Below are 16,601 nucleotides of genomic sequence, written 5' to 3'. Positions count from 1 at the left end.
AGTGGTTATGCTCTTGCAGAGGACCTGAGTTTGGTTCTCAGCATCCATCTTAGGTAACTCACAGTCAATTGTAGTTCAAATCCAGGGGATCTAATGCTGTCTTCTGGTCTCCAAGGGTGTGCGCGCGCGCGTGTGCGCGCACACACACACACACACACACACACACACACACGCACACTTAAAAATAAAATCTTAAAAAATGTACATACCAACATCCAAAATGTACATGCCAAGGAACATGTCAAAATTTCTTTTTTTAATAAATCAAAATTATTTACACTCACATGTATTTGATTATTTGTTTCAAGTGCTCCCACCATCACAGAGACATGAACAAATCCTCTCAAGGATCGTCATGAAAAAGAGACTCATAAATCCTTTAGCCTAATTCTACAATTGATCCCCTAAGAAAAGTTAAATAGCACCATTGTTTGTAGATTGCTAGATCACCACAAAGATAATTCTTTTATAAATACAGATGGCACCCTTGTGGAAATGACATGACAGTAAGTAGATGCCAGCAGAAAAAAAAAATAAATAAAAGTGACATGCCGATTAGCTAGCTACACAGAGTAAAGGAGCACTATGCTTCTCCTTCTGAGTAATGGCTTATTTGAACTCATGAAACCTTGAGTTCATTTTGGCTTTTAATACTTGTTCTTCTTAATATTAAAATGTAAAATAATAAGAATTTGATTGTCTTGAGCACAAAGTGCTCATCACTTGCTGGTGGGGAATCAGCCCGTGGAAGTTTCCTACTCTCTTCCCACCCAAGGCCCCCATTTTTTTTTCACCTCCCGGTATCACCTGATAAAGCTACAGCAATTGCCAGAAAGCCAAAAATACAGCAATAGGCTCATGAGGACCAAAATATAAATCAGTGAATATGTTATCAGCCAGTTGTTGATATTGACAATATCAATTTTGACATTCTCTATTTACTGAGGACCTAATATGTATCACACTGAGGATCCAGTATGTGTCACCTCATGGAAGCCATCCCAGATGTGGCTTCTTGCTGGGACTTTTTTGTTCCCTGTGCCTTCTGGGTTTCCGAATTGCCACCCCATCTCTCCTTCCAACATCAGTTTAACAAAAATGTATAAAGAGGAGCAATCCTGGGCACCCCAACCACAACGTGAAGGTGGTTCACATATCAGCACTGAATTTCCCATGTTTCATCTTCTGTTTGTTGGTGGATGGAATGTCGAGCAATGTTGCCTAACCTCTCAGAAACAGCACGTGAATAATCCCGTAATCAGTGTAATGTATTCTGCTCTGGGAGTAATCAAGTCATTGAGCTTTGAAGTAAGATCCAATTTTTGGAAAGTGGCTGATGAATGCAGTTTCGATATTCAGAGGAGGCTGATGTACCTGGACTATTTGGGTCTTCTGGTTGAATAGGAGGAAAAAAAGTACTTGAGGAAACTCAAGTGGACTATTCTAAAAATAATCTAAGTTTCGGGATACATTTTCCTAGCGGCATAGTATGCAATTTGAGATTTTAAAATTAAATGTGTCTGTGTGCTTTTGGATTTTTGGGTTGCTGAGAGAGAGAGAGTGAGCGAGAGAGCCCGCTTAGCTGGAAGGGGAGGGGGATGGAGGAGATGTGGCCAGTGCTGAGTCTGAGGATCTTACTTTTCCCTCCTAGGCTGCTCTTCCTCTGGATCTTTGCAAGGTAGGGTCCTTCTTGGTATTCATGTCTTGACTTAAAAGTTCCTGCTTCAGACGTTTCTTCCCTGAGCTTATTTCCTCTACCATAAGCCATAAAGCCAGTCTCTCTCCCATCCCTTCCTCTCCTCCCTCTCTTTCTTCCCTCCTTCTCCTTTCTCTCTCTTCTTTCCTTCCTTCCTTTTTTATCAACCTTTTCCCTTCCCTCCCTCCCTCCTTTCCTTCTTCCCCTCCCTCCCTTTATCTCCTCTCCTTCCCCTCCTGCCTTCTTTCATTTTTCTTTTTGTGTATGCACACTTGTGAGGGCGTGGAGATCAGAGAACAAAATTTAGAGTCACAGTAAGATTCCAGCCAATCTCCTCCTGCCCCCTCTCCCCTACCCCCCCTTTTGACTTAGATCTCTTACTAATATGCAATTCACAAAGGCTATCAAGCACGACTGAGGGCTCTGCCTGCCTCTGTCTCCCCAGCACTTGTTACAAACATGCGCCACCACACGTGGCTTTTTAATTTTTTTCTTTCCGTGTTGAGTTCAGGATTGAAACCAGGCCTTCATGCTTGTAAGGTGAGCACTTTACCATCTTAGTCATGTCCTTCTTCTTCTTAATTATCGCCAGGAAAAATCCTTGTTTAGCCTCCTCGGGAGATGATGAGCTCCTGGATAGAGAAATATGGGGCTGTTTGCCATGGTATTCACAAGTCATGCTGTAGTTCTAGACACCTTGGGGACACTGGTGAAGGACTGACTTACTGAATGAATGCTTGATTCTAACCCAGGGGTTCCACAACTCCGGGACATAGGCAGCTGCCTCCACCTGTCAGGCACATTGCTAAGTGATTCCAAGGACCACTTCTTATTGGTATAGCAAACCAGCTCTACGGAATCATACAAAGGGGTCAGGCTCACTAGAACCATCTGATTCCAGGTGGGAGGCTGCAGCTAATTGGGCAGCCTCGGTTCCCAGGCAGGCTATAAACTGATGGTCAGGTGAAACGTGGCAACGTCCCTGCTAGTTAGGCTTTTTATTACTTAGGACATTCAGTTCAAAATTAACTCCTCTTCGCCAGTATGTTCTATTCTTGATTCACTTGGCTTAGCAGTCTGAACCCCCATTCTAGCTGGAGCCCTTGGGTGTTCCACAACTCTCACTCAACCCCTCCTTTGATCACTCTGCCTGGCTTGCTTCTGCGTTTTTTTTTTTTATTTCACACTCTCATGTCCTTTACTTTCCTTCCTCTCTTTGTCCCTCCCTTCCTTCATCTCCTCTCACCCTTTCTGCTGCTTCTCTCACCCTCCATCTCTCTCCCCATTTTCTTCTGCCTCAGAGAGTGTAAGCAGAAGCTTGCCCTACGCTGTCTTCTACGCCCAGGAGGAGTGCGCTCAGCCCATGTTCTCCCTTCTACTTCACACTTACTTTCTAATATTAGAAAAGTAACCGTGAAATACATACGTACAAATTTTTGTGTTGAAGCTGAAAATGTTTGGACTCATCATCTGTGGCTTAACACCTCTTCATGATATCGCCCACCCCTCGAGAGTGTGCTCCTGAAAGTATTGCACGCTCACTGCCAGCCACTGAGATAATGCTTCCTGGGTGTATCTAGGAGGTGATTTGGCTTTCAAGGGAACAATTAACAGAACTATTTTAAGAGGTCATTTGCTGTGGAAGGTGGGGGAATTGCCTGTCCAGGGGAATGAGAAATGTTTAGATGTTGGCATTCCCCTCCCCCCACCCTTGATTACACCATGGTCCTAGAATAATGGCTTTTTTTTTTTTTTTTTTTTTTTTTTTTTTTAATAAGAAAAGGAAGAAAAGTTGCCATGGCCCTGCAGATAGGAATCACTGCTGTGATGCTTTCCTGGTTTGGAGAAAATCTATACAAGTGTGGGTTTTAAAAGAAAGCTGCCAGAGCAAACCAGGGCCAAATGGGTGCACATTCCTTAGTTTTTGTTTCAGTTTTTTTTAAAAAGTAAATACAATGTTTCTCCAGGTCTATTCCATAGGGTAGCCACCAAATGTGATTTTTCCATGTCAAAGGGTTCTTGCTGAAATACACTGGGGAGTCATTCTTAATGCTGTTGTTGACATTTCCTGTGGGTACGTGATGTTGAAAGGGAACATTAGTTCACGTCCTTATTGTTTCTAGAATGTATACAACTATGGACTATATTTTAAGGTAATAATGAAGTATATTTCTTTGTTGGCAGTGGTGGAGAGGGCTAGTCTGAGACACGGTCTTACTATAGAACCCAGGCTGGACTCCAACTGTAGGCAGTTGTGCTGCCTGAACGTCTTAAGTAGTGGGATCATATATGTGAGCTATCAGGTGTGGCTTGACACTGTTAGGTTCTAAGTTAACCTAATCCAAGACTCCTAAGGTTTACGTGGCTATGAAGACAAGAAAAAAAAAATATAAAAAAGGCAGCAGTGCTCTCCTCTCTTTGTAAGGGACCTTTGTGTCCTTCTGTCTTTTCTGTTCCTGGCTGAGAGATGAGGGAGCACTGGGGCTGTCACTTCCTCAGCAACAGCTGCTCTTGTCTCTCCTTGAATCCCTGCATGTGACTTGCACCGCAACTCATCAGTGTCATTTTGCAGACGACAGTCCTAAAACTCAGAGGTGATGTGTATAACTTGTGTAGATCACTCAGTGTGTAGGGCAGTGGAGGGCAGGACCATGGTGCAGAGCCCCATGTCAATTCCATACTCTAAGGGAGCTTAAGACATTTACATAACATAGCATGGTATTTCCAAATAGCAACATCCTACCATATGCTTTATATCATCTTTAGATTACTAATAGAATGCAAATGCTGTGTAAATAGTCTTTAGGTTATATCACTGAGAGAATTATGACAAGGGAAACAGTTCTGTGCATATTTAGTACAGATGAAAGTTTTATTTTTCTGGTCTGTGATGTACTGTTCAATTTATACATGTATTATCCATTAATGTAGAGGGCTGGTATGTATGTATGTATGTATGTATGTATGTATGTATGTATGTATATATGTATTGGCTATTTGTTTATGCATCATCTATTATCTATTTATCTATCTATCAACTATCTATCATCATCATCAATACCATCATCATTATTTGTTACATTTATAATCTATCTATCTATCTATCTATCTATCTATCTATCTATCTATCTATCTACCCATCCATATTCTAGCTCTATGCTGACTCCATTCCATAATGTGAAACATAGCTGGAGCCCAGTGACAAATATTTCTTGACATGAGATGGAAATAAAATCTATATGAATATGCAAATGTCCCTGCAATTCTTCACCTCCTCTGCTCTTTTCCAGAGTTTTATCAATCTTGCACATGTATTTACCTGCTTGCTTGCTACCAGAATGTCTCCTCACATCTGAATATGAGCTCTGTGTGGGGAAAGGTCTTTAGGTCATTTGTCAACCACTGTGGATCTACAGTAGATGCTCTGTAAATATTTGGTGAAGGAATAAATTGTCTAATGCAAGTTTTTACTCTGGCTTCGGCTTCCTGAAAGCTCCTCAGATTACTTTCTTTACTCGTCTACTTCTCTCTCAGGAGTAGTTAAAATCTACTCAGGGCTGTAAATAAAGAAAGTCTACATTCCTAGCTATTCCATGTAGCAAACCCTGAAGTGTGAGTGCATGGGGCTGGATGCATCACAGAGACAGCTCTGGGGTCATATACATGCAGAAGTGAAGCCACAGGGACAGTATAGAAGGTCACTACTCTACTTTCTGCTTCACCTCGTGACAGTCACAGCACAGATCTTTTCTGCAAAATTCCAAAGTCCCCTCCCTCCCAGTGTCAGCTCCTGTGCCCATCTTCCCAAGCTACACCCTGCTAGGCTCCTTAACTTGGAACAGAAAGATTTCAGTATCATTAATGTTCCCTGCAGTCCTCCATACCCCATTCTTCAGGGAGTCTTTGCTTGTCTGGATCCCCCAGGTCTGGTAAACTGGGTAGGCTATTGTGTGGTGCTTAGGCAAGAGTAAAGGGTTGAAAATGGATTTTCTTTCATCTTTGAAATTTTGCAAAATATCTGTTACTACATTTTTTTTTTTGCCCTGCCTGCCCACTCCTTGGAGTTCACATCCCTTACTTCTCTCCCTCCTCCCTCTCTGTTTCTCTCTCCACATTTGCCCACATCATGACTCTTTGGCAGAAGAAGGATTTAGTGAGGCAGGTGACAACCACCTTCACTGCTGCAGAGCCATCCAAAAAGAGCCCAGCACTGCGACCCCAGGAGGAATGCCGAGCTGAGTTGAAAGGCATTCTGCCAAGATACACCACCCCCCCTCCCCACCACAACTGGAGACAGAAAGAGCCAGCCCTGATTGGATTAGTACTGCCCAGAAGCACTTTAATCTCAACTGCTGCTTCCTGGGGAGGGGAGGTAGTGTCTGACTTGTGGGAGGTGGGAGGCGCTGAGATGCTGAGCTTCATAGCAGCTAGGGCACCTGCAGGGAATATTAAAGCACTCTCTCCAGAGATAAAACAGAGGATCCCAAAGAATGAGTCTGTGGATGGTCTGGATCCTGTGGGTTAAAATTGTTAAAATAGGCTTTGAACACACACAGCCTGGTGGTGGCAGGTTGTACATCAGGAGCCAGTTCTGTTCAGAGGATGAATGGACACTTTGAAGGGTTCGATATGAAGGGGGTTGAGGCGAGAGCTCAGTCAGTAAAGTGCTTGCTTGGCAATTATGGAGACCCGAGTTTGATACCCAGAACCTAGGTTAAAAAAAAAAAAAAAACCAGGCACAGTGATGCGCACTTATAATCCCCAAGCTGGTGAGCTGGTGAAAGATGAGTCCTGGGAGGTCATTGGCTAGCCATCTCAGCCTCCTAGTGAGTCCCAGGGCACTGAAAGATACTGTTTCAGAAAATGTGTACAGCTACTGAGGAAGGACATCTGAGGTTGTTCTCTGGCCCACATATGCATGCACACAGGAACACACACACACACACAAACACACACACACAGGTACACTTTATATTGGGTGTGCATAGATGATAGGAAGATAGAGGTTTAAAAACGAAGGCTGGATTATAAAGAAGGATATCTGTTAATAGCCAGAAATTTCAAGCTAGAACGAGAAAGGAATGGAAGAAAGCACGAACGAGAGAGAAACAAACTAGGGAAAAAAGAACGGAAGGGGTATTTGCTGATGTCTAATGTTAAGGTAACTGAATTAATGAAAATCATTTTTAGGAACACAGTTTATTTGTTAGACCACTCAGAATAAATAATAAAACAAATCACAACAGATCGCATGTACATACAAAGTGAAACTCAAGAATGTAATACATTCTCTGTCCAAGTGGGATAGTCAGTCTGTGTAGAAGGAGGTTGCCCATAGCTCTGAGGTGAGAGTGGGTCCGGAGAGGCAGCGACCCTAAAGGCTGGACCACTTGTCCATCAGGCTGAGTGAGAGAGAGAGATGCCAGGACTAAGATGAAAGAAGCTGGTCCAATGAGAGACAAAGGGAGAATGCATGGCATTGGTGCCTGTGGTGGGTTTTATCAACTCGATGCAGGCTCAAGCAGGGGGAAGAGTCATTGCTAGGACATTCTTAGCCATGTGGGGACCTTCCCAGCAGGGGGAAAGGTTTGGAAGCCGGGAATAGACTACTGATTTCTGGAGTGATTCCCCCTGCCTCCCACCTCTTTTCCAAACTCTCAAAGTATTTAATCTCCATTTTTGAGTACAATGTGCTTTAAAAATTTTTGCTTAATTTTATGTGTATAAGTGTTTTACCTACATGTCCAGAAGTACCATGCATGTGCAGTACCCACAGAGGTCAGAAAAAGGCACTTGATCTCTTAGAACTGCAGTAATAGAAGATTGTGGGCCACTATGTAGATGCTGAGAACCAAACCAGAGTCCTCTGAAAGAACAGCAAGTACCCCTGACTGCTGAGCCATCTCTTGAGTTCCTAATCTGCTTTTAAAAATAGTTTTCATTTATCCATGGAGCATTTTATAGACACATATAGTCTATTTTGGTTACATGTATCCTTACTCCTCTTTTTCTTCTGGATACTCCACCTCCCAACATTTCCCCCTTCCAACTTCATGCCTTTTTTAAAAAAAATCCAATTTTTCCATTAGTGGTGTCCCCTGCACTCAGGTGTGGGGCATTTACTGGAGCATGGACAACTGTCTAAGTAGGTTTACCTGTCAGTCAACATCATCTGGAGTCACCAGAGAAGGAATCTTGATTATGGGATTGCCCAGATCAGATTAGCCTTGACCATGTGTATGGGAGAAATTTTTTGACATAGTATGGCCCTGTCCTTTGTGGGTGGCACCATTTCCTCAGCAGGTTGCTCCTGCTATGCTAGAAAACTAGCTAAGCATGGGTCTATGTGTGGACCAGCAAGCACTGTTTCTCTGTGGTTTCTACTTGACTTCCGGTTCTGACTTCCCTTAATGATAGACTGTGACCTGGAAGTACAAGGCACAAATAATTCCTTCCGTTCCCGAGTTGCTACTTGTCAGTGCTTTACCACAGCAACTACAACATAAATCCACTAGTGGCCATATTCCTGAAGAAAAATGCCTCTCTCTTCCCTGACAGCCATGAGCTCGGAGTAGCTTCTCAGTGAGGAGCAGACCTTGTGAGGCCCCTCCCTAGTCTGTGCTAGGACATTGTCTAGCTTGATCTTCTAAAAGTCTTATGCCAGCAACAACAGATGCTCTGAGCTCCCAAGGACAATGACTTTGTCATGTGCAGAAGACACTGATTTACAGGGATCGTCCTTAAACTCGGTCTCTCACAAGCTTTCCGCGATCTCTTCCTTAACGTTCCCTTGGCCTTGGATGTGTCGGGTGGGATGATAGGAGTCCAGTTAGGACTGAGCACTGGGTCAATTCTTATGAAAACAAAGCAGGAGACCTAACAAGGAGACAGGACCGTATCTCTCAAGAATGGAAATGTCCTGTCTTCCTGTGTTCCAGAGATGAACACACACAAGTTAAGCAGGAAAAGTTACCTGGGAAAAGCAAGGTGGAAATCCATAGCTATTATTTTTGTAGCCTCTAGCTACAAAAGCTAGCAGGTGAAGCTAGTCTAGAGACCCAAAGTGTGGGTGGGGGGGAAATGACATTTTTGCATTTTTGTCAGGTAGGCAATTTAAAAATAAACTTGAATTCAATGTATGCCATTAATGCTAGAGGTTGTGTTACAATAATGCAAAAAAAAAAAAAAAAAAAAAAAAAAAAAAAGCCTTCTTTTCACTGGAAGTTAAAAAAAAAAGCTATGTTGTAGGGGGTGGGGAATCTTATATAGAGCAGGCTTCTATGACTGTGACAGCAGCCCACAAAGCCACTGAAATCAAACCAAGACTGCACCCTGCAGAATTAGCACTGTAACCTATGTCAGAGATGTGCTATTATCCTAATATCAGCTTTTGGATTCTGTCCAGTCCCATTAGTAATTCCCATGTTGATTGCTCTGTTACTCGTGAACGTTAATTGCTTCTAAATCTCTTTGGATGTTCAGATGCTTGGGGGAAAAATTCTGACTGGCAAAGGTGCGAGTTTTATTAATGTGGATGCAAACAGGAAATCTGCTTAGAGACACAAGTGAAGTGTCTGTGACTGAAATGCTGTAAGTGGCAGGGGTAGCATCATTCTTCAAATGTCTGTTCTATGTTAGTAGTGTGTGTGTGTGGGGGGGAATGGAGCACAGCTTTCCAGAGATATCGGTGGTGTTCCTTCAAAGCTTGAATGCATTTAGATCTGCCTAGATAATCAAGTTGTGTCCTGAGGGTCCCTACTTCACTTGGTATGGAGTGGTGACCTTGGGACCTTTGAGGTAAATTTGTGCTTAGTGCTATTAAGTCAGGAGATGCAAAGAGATTTGGATATGATTTGGTCTCCCATCCTCTCATTGGTCTCCTTAACTTATGAAATAGGAGGGGCCTTGGAAATTTGCATCAGCATCTTACATACTTCACATATTGGGAAACAAAGAGAGGATCATGAAGAGGAAGAGGTGAGGGTGTGGGTGCGAAGAGGCTAATAAAGAGAAGATGGCCCAACTTTTGTTCCAGTGATCAATAAAATAGAAAAGAAATGATAAAATGGATATTTATTACACTTTTTTGGGCAACCATTTCACTGAATATTAGTGAAGTTTCTGTTTTTTTCTTTTGGGTGGTGCAAAACATATTTATTTTCCAGTATTGACATTCATTCATTACTAATTTCAATGATACCCTAGTAAGAGAGCAAAGTGGTGGATAGAAAGGAGACCCAAGAGTGTTCATGTTCTGTTGGTTCTGCATATGGTTTCTTTTGGTCCTAAATTTAACAGAAACCAAATAAACCTTGCTTGGCTTCTGTTGTAGTAAGGGGACATAGAAAAACGAAGAGATGAGCCATATATAACAGGGGTGTGTTAAGTTTTAGAAAGGAAGAGAAGACAGGGAGGCAAAGGGTATGTGATGGGATGGGTTGCAACTCTTTTAGAAGTGGTTGGAGGAGGGCTCAGTGAACGGGTCTTTGGACAGTGGTCCTATGAAAGAGATGGGGTAACTCATAGTGGAGGGAAAGAGAGTCTAGACGTGGGAAAGTACTTCGATATGTAAGGAGAAAAGAAGTCAGGTTGCAGAGTGAGTACAGAGAAGGGCATGTTAGACTGTGACCCTGACATCACGGGCATGGGAGACTCTAGATACACATTTTCCAAGAGAACTATGTTTTATTATTTCTGATAGCATGGCCCATATGTAAAACACAACCTCATCTTTTTCAAGAATTCCTCCTGAAGGTACTATCTTTCTGAGACAAATGTCCATGACTCACCAGGAGCGTCCAGAAACTGACAGAACATTCTGGAAGGTTTTGATCATAGTAGTTGCATCTGTATTCACATCATCAAACCACAGGATTAAAAATTTCCTGATGTTAAGACCTGTGTCACGCACAGTTTTGTGTCTTCCAAGAAACCACATGTGGAGATAAACTCACTTGCAGTAACAACAAAATAAAAAAAAAATTTTTTTTTGATGTGTGAACAATGCCCTGTGAGTGCTGGAAAGGACGCGATGTCTTAGAAAGATTTGTTAAAAATATACCCTTCTAAAAATATTGTTGTGAGATAACATGTGAAGCATTCTGACTCCCTTGGAATGTACTTTAAACACAAGTCCATATGCCGAAATGTGAACAGAAGTACAACAAATTGAGCAGTAGAAACATTATTTTCAGGCCAAATTTTAGTTGGATGGTTGGATGTTGTCTATCTTATTTTCCTTCCATGTTTGAAACACAGCACTGGAAGTGTTTCCTACCTTCTCATGCCTCTAAAGGGATGTCGGGGTCTGGGTTCATCAGACCACGGGCCTTCCCTCACCACTGTTTTCCCTAGAGTAATTGTGTGTAAGTAGACATTGTGCCAAGAATTGCATGGGAATAAGTCTCCACGGGAAGGATGGGTGATAGTGCTATGTTGTGATGTGGAAGACCAAGGTTAAAATTCTGCCTTCCCCTTCCCCCACCCCCACCCTCTTGTTATATTTCAAAGTCCACATCTGCAAAGTGGGGGTAACATAAACCTACCATCTGCCTTTCAGGTTTTTTGCGAAAACCAGTGAACTAATATTGGTAAAATTGGAGCCCCATGGATGAAGGGTACTTTGTAAGTATAACACGTTCTTGTCGTATTCTTTTCTATTGCTCCAAACTGCAAATACCAGATGTCTGTTCTTGCTGTATCAGGAATTCAGTAACATTTTGTTTCATACCCAGATATTGATAACCTGACTGTCTTTGAGGAATTTAATGTCTCTGACCTCTCAAATGTTTCATCTACATGTTGGATATAGAAAAATCATCTTCTACAAGAACAGTAAATTCATAGAAAGTTGACTAGATAATTTGAAATAATAAATGTCTTCACGGTGTGTAAAAATGTTACTATAAGCTCTTGATGTAAATTCAAGGTACTTTTATTTCTTTTTCCCTTTCAATTGCATTGAATTTGTGTTTTGAGCCATCAGCTTGTATCTTGGAGGAGGGGCTGGTTTCAATAAGGGTGAGTGAGGTCTTGATGATAAATGTCAGTTAGATGGTTTTGTCAGTATTGTGTTTCCAGACTTGGCTAGAGGAGAGAAGGCAAAACTGAATGACGAGCTGGGTGCAGACCTCCCCTTTCACCCTGGGTTACTGTTCAGGTGACTTGAAGTTGCCTTCATCCATTGGATGGTAAAGGTTGCAAAGCCACACAGTCCCAGAGTGGAGCAGAAATAGGATTGTCTTCCAGCAGCAATTTCACTTGAGTTCCTTGTGGTAATGATATATCTTTATTTTCCCAAGTCAGCCAGCATTCTAGAATTGTGTAGTTGACCATGGACTGCCTGGCAGTGACCACTACTTAACCTATGGCTCCTTTTTTTTTTTTTTTTTTTTTTTTTTAAAGTATATGGTACTCTTTAAAAATTCCTAACCCAAAGGAATTCAGAAACTTCCTGGAGCCCATTTTATTGCCCAGCCTGGGATTCAGGTATAATGCTGTAGGATTTATATATATTGGCCAGTTCTAAGGGCTCCATCCCACTAATGCTTGAACACCTCCAGAGAAGTAGGAAATTTACCAATAGCATTCATTCTTCCTGAGCTTATAACAAGTCCATCTTCTGGGTACTTTCCTGAATCCTAATTTTACATCCATCCCGACCAAAAAAAAAAAAACCAAAAAACAAAAACAAAACAAAACCAAAAACAAAACAAAACAAAACCCACTTATCACTTATCTCCCCCCTTAAATATGAAACCTTTTCAAATATCAATGATGGTACCTGTCAGGTCATTAGGGGTAGCCTCAGGTTAATTTTTATCTGTAAGGAGAGTCATTGTCACGGTACCCAAAGCCTGTCCCTTTGGAAAGGTTCTCATTTGTTTATATCTTTCTTAACAAGCAGCACCGAGAATTTACCTTCTCCAGGCCCCACTCTGCACCTCAGAGTCAAGAGAGCTAGTCAAAGGTGGAAGAGAGCTACCTCAGAAGATGCCATCTGGAACCAGGTGTGCCCTAGAATTGCTTTGAGCATCAGGACTGCAAGGCTCTCAGCCCTCTGTGAGGTGCAGATGACTGACAGGGAGGAAGTTGTTTTGGTTAATAATACAATCTACTTGCCTCCTGTAGACACAGCAGTAGCTTACTAATTCGTTAGAAGTGATTTAAGGTTGTTTACTGATGTTTTAAAGTAACTGTCAGAGTGAAAAAAAAAAGTTCACACTAAATGAGACCACTCACCTACTTCAGAGTTGTTGTTTATTTTAAGCTGAGTGTATAAATAATATATTGAGATCCGAAGGGTGATTTCAAGCATTAGAACGGGAAGCCTCCTGTTTACTAACTGTCATTGGGCTGAAGAGAATTTAAACAGCTCTGAACCTTTTTGTCTGTGGATGCAAAGCATGAAATTAACTTTCATTTCATAGTTAGCAGAAATCATGATGAGGTGTCTTGTTGTCCTGTCTCCTGCCCATCTGGATCTTTTTCTTTTTTCTATGCAAGACAAGCCTTGGCAGCAGAATGCCTTTTATGTCTCCTTTCAAACAAGACCCCCTTACTTCTACCACAAAATAAGCAGGGACCTGTCTGAACCAGTCAGTCAGCTTTCTCGGATAGAAAGAGGCAGAGTGGAAATATGCTAGCCTGGCTTCCAGGGGTTCAAATCCTGAGTGCTGGTGGGCCTGTCTGAACTCCCCTTCTCCATTAGAAGGTTTGGAACAATAGCATCTACTCCCATTGCTTTGTGGGAAGATGGTGAAACTCCCAGGAGGTCGTTGTGATATGCCTTTAAGGGATCGGGTGTCATAGGTAAGTGACTTGGTATCAATTACTAATACTGTTAAGGCTGGATGCTAAAATATGGCTCAGTTTTAGGCGAATTACATGTACTGCCACAGGAACTGTTAAGATCCAAAAATCCTTCTGCCCCAAAGCCAAAGCACAGGCAAGTTACGTGGCTCGTCTCACCTGTACTGTGGTTAACTTCAAATGTGAGGTCCTTAGGGTCCAGAGTCAGTGCCCTTTACTGTTACCTGTTGGGGAGGAAGGGCCGGTTTGGTTTTCCTCTGTGAGACTGTGCCTCTTACACACCAGGAAGTGAGACATATGTGCTATCTAAAAGCCTGGACCACATTCAGGCCGAGAAAAATCCAAGGGCAGCTTCTTTATCATCGAGGAGGGCTCCCATTGGATAGGGATGCAGCAGACTGTGTGGGTTAATTATGTTTTATGTGTAAACAGCCTGATGATTCTTAGCTGAAAAGCTCTAAATGAAAAGACCTATTACTTGTAATGATTCCAGAAACAAGACATTTGATTCACTTTCTGTCCCCTTTAAACTCAAAAGTGTAATAGCCTATTTTGTAGTACAGGGAGAGCGGAAGAGAAGAGTAGGAAATGTAGGGAATGTTTAATTTTGCGTGATTGCATTTCACACTTGCTGTGTAGCAATGGGGACGTCAGAGAACACCTAGTTTTGATGCTTTGATGGGATGCTCCAGGCTCTGCAGCCTGATTTATCAACTTTGTGGGATAAATCCTTATTAAGCAAATGAACAGAAATGCATTTGCGTTCACATCACTGAAAACACGCAATTTGTACAAACGCTTTTAAAAATTCTATTTACACTATCTTTATTGGGAGTTCAAAAGAGAGAGAGGGAAAAAAAAAAAAAAAAAAAAAAAAAAAAAAAAAAAAAAAAAAAAAAAAAAAAAGAGCCTAAAGCAGTTCATGCAAGAAAGTGATGTGGATTTGTGAACATTTCTTCCCCTGTTAGGTTTAGGTTGTACTGGGGTTAAACTTGGACTAGCAAGAGTGAGGTTCTGGCTTGCTTTATATTTCTGAATGAAGCAGTTCAAAAATAGAATCATTTCTATAATCCAGAAAAATGGATGGACTCCTAAGAAGTAATCAACTGAGGGAAAGAATAAATTTTGTTCTTCCAAATTGCCCAGATCTCAGCAACTGCCGCTGCGCTCTAGCATTTATTAATACAGTAAGATAATTGCATAATTAAATACACTATGGAATTCCAATAATTGGAAACTTTGTTTTCTCATCACAACACACAACTTGCTGATGCTGAAAAGTACACATACACCGCAGTATTTTTGAGAGCCAGGATCATCCCTGCCTGTCATGTCCTCTGCAGTGTTTTGTGGCTCCTCTTGCGGTTCTGAGACGCGTCTCTTGCAGGTTATTTTTAGTCAGTTGTATTTAGAAAGGTGAAATTAAGCAGGAAGTCCTCAAAGTCTGACCTGCCTGGCCAGGCCACACAGATTGAAGATTGTTTCTCTGAAAGTCTCCTTGGTGCTATTTAGATCTTTCCACATAGCACAAGTGAAAACTGGCCGGAACATGTGTGTGTTTCAACACAGGGAGCGCCGCCCTGTGTGGTAGTTGTGAGACAGCTTAGTGGAGCCTCTTGGAAGAGGTCAGATCTGCTATGGCCTCTTTGTGTGTGACAGTGGAAAAAGAATGCCCCCCCCTTTTTTTTTGCTTATTTGTAAAACGAGAAGTTTACTATTCATATCTTGGTGTGAGGCCTAATTGAGTTAAAATATGGCTAGACCTTAGGAAGCACCACCAGGCTCATTATAAGTCTCCAATAGATGGCAGTTTTAATTAGACAATTCAGGGTGAAGCTTCGTATTTGCTTGAACTATAACAAATCCTGGAGTAAAAAACAAATAAAGAGAGGTTCAGTTCCACTAGCCATGAAATATTCCTTGAACCCTTTGTGTATCTTAGATGTCAAAGAAACAAAGATAGATGACATCAACTTTCAACTTGCAATAGTTCAATCAAATTGAATGATGATGATGATGGTGACAAAAATATTATTTCAAAGTGGCACCTAGTACATAGCAAATGCATTTTCAGTGGCAGAAACTGGCCTGTTCTCTGTGTATCTTGTGTTTCGTACACACACAGTTCTGTTTCCTACCACTCAGTTTGGAGTTCTAAGCAGTTTAGGCTCCTCCCACAGGGTAGTTACTTAGCACCAAGTGGGCTCATTGGTAACTGACACCAGGAAGATGGGTTTTAAGGAGTCAGGAGTAGTGGCCACAGTCAGCTTGTGAATGAAGGTATATTTGCTATTATTGGATTCTAGAGTGAAGCAGAGGCAAGGGATGTACGTGGGTGACAGACTATCAAAACAACTGTCACCCTGAGGATCAGACAAGTGCTTCCTTAGTCTTTGAGTCTTCAATGCCTCATCGCTCACCAAGGTTCACAACTGGTTGAATACATTAGCTTCATTCTTGCTCACGCGTGACCGATTTTTACTTGTATATGTGTATGAAATTCTTCCCTTCAAGTTTTATTTTGGAGAGTATAAAACCTACAGAAGTAGAAAGAATAGCCCCCCCCCCCCCGGTGACATTTTTAACCCATATCTACCAGCCTGATGATATTGTGTCATTTTTCTACATACATAACTTTGAACTTTGTCCTAATTCCCAACCTTTTACATCTTCCCACCACATTATATCTTCCAAACAGCCTTGTCCATCTTCTGTCTCTGTATTCATAATGTTAAATTTGCCTTCTAAATTCTGTGTTTCCAACTTGTAAATTTTGGAAAGAAAGTCAATAGCAATATTAAAAGACCTTTTCTTAAAATTAAAAAAAATATAGTTTAAAACCTACATCTTAAATCTTATTTTTAGATAGCATACCAACATATGTGGTCAATATAAGAGAAGTAAAACTTAAAGGTTAGAAGATTTTTTTCTGGATGCTGTGACATTCTCTCCTACAGAGGAGAATTTTTTTTTTAAAGGCAAATTCCCTTGGCCATAGTTTTCACAAGAGCCTTTCAAAAGTAGATGGTAGTCTAATTTATTTTTTTAAATTTTTTATTATTAATTTATTCTTGTTACATCTCAATGGTTATCC

General features: G+C 41.5%; 1 long non-coding RNA gene across 2 annotated transcripts in view; it reads left to right on the top strand.

The window, feature by feature from the left end:
• LOC127205910 (uncharacterized) overlaps window positions 1–14,055 on the top strand; it is a 145,897-nt gene extending 131,842 nt beyond the window's left edge. The window contains exons 2-3 of one of the 2 annotated variants that reach the window (XR_007832705.1): window positions 11,256–11,320; window positions 12,603–14,055. This is a non-coding gene — a long non-coding RNA (uncharacterized LOC127205910). The remainder of the gene's footprint in view (window positions 1–11,255; window positions 11,321–12,602) is intronic. The other variant, XR_007832706.1, reaches the window with a different exon arrangement.
• Window positions 14,056–16,601: the final 2,546 nt, after the last annotated feature.

This window comes from Acomys russatus, chromosome 22, assembly GCF_903995435.1.
Source record: "Acomys russatus chromosome 22, mAcoRus1.1, whole genome shotgun sequence".
NCBI lineage: Eukaryota > Metazoa > Chordata > Mammalia > Rodentia > Muridae > Acomys > Acomys russatus.
The sequence above is the reverse complement of the archived record's forward strand: the minus strand, read 5'-3'. Positions and strand labels throughout refer to the sequence as shown.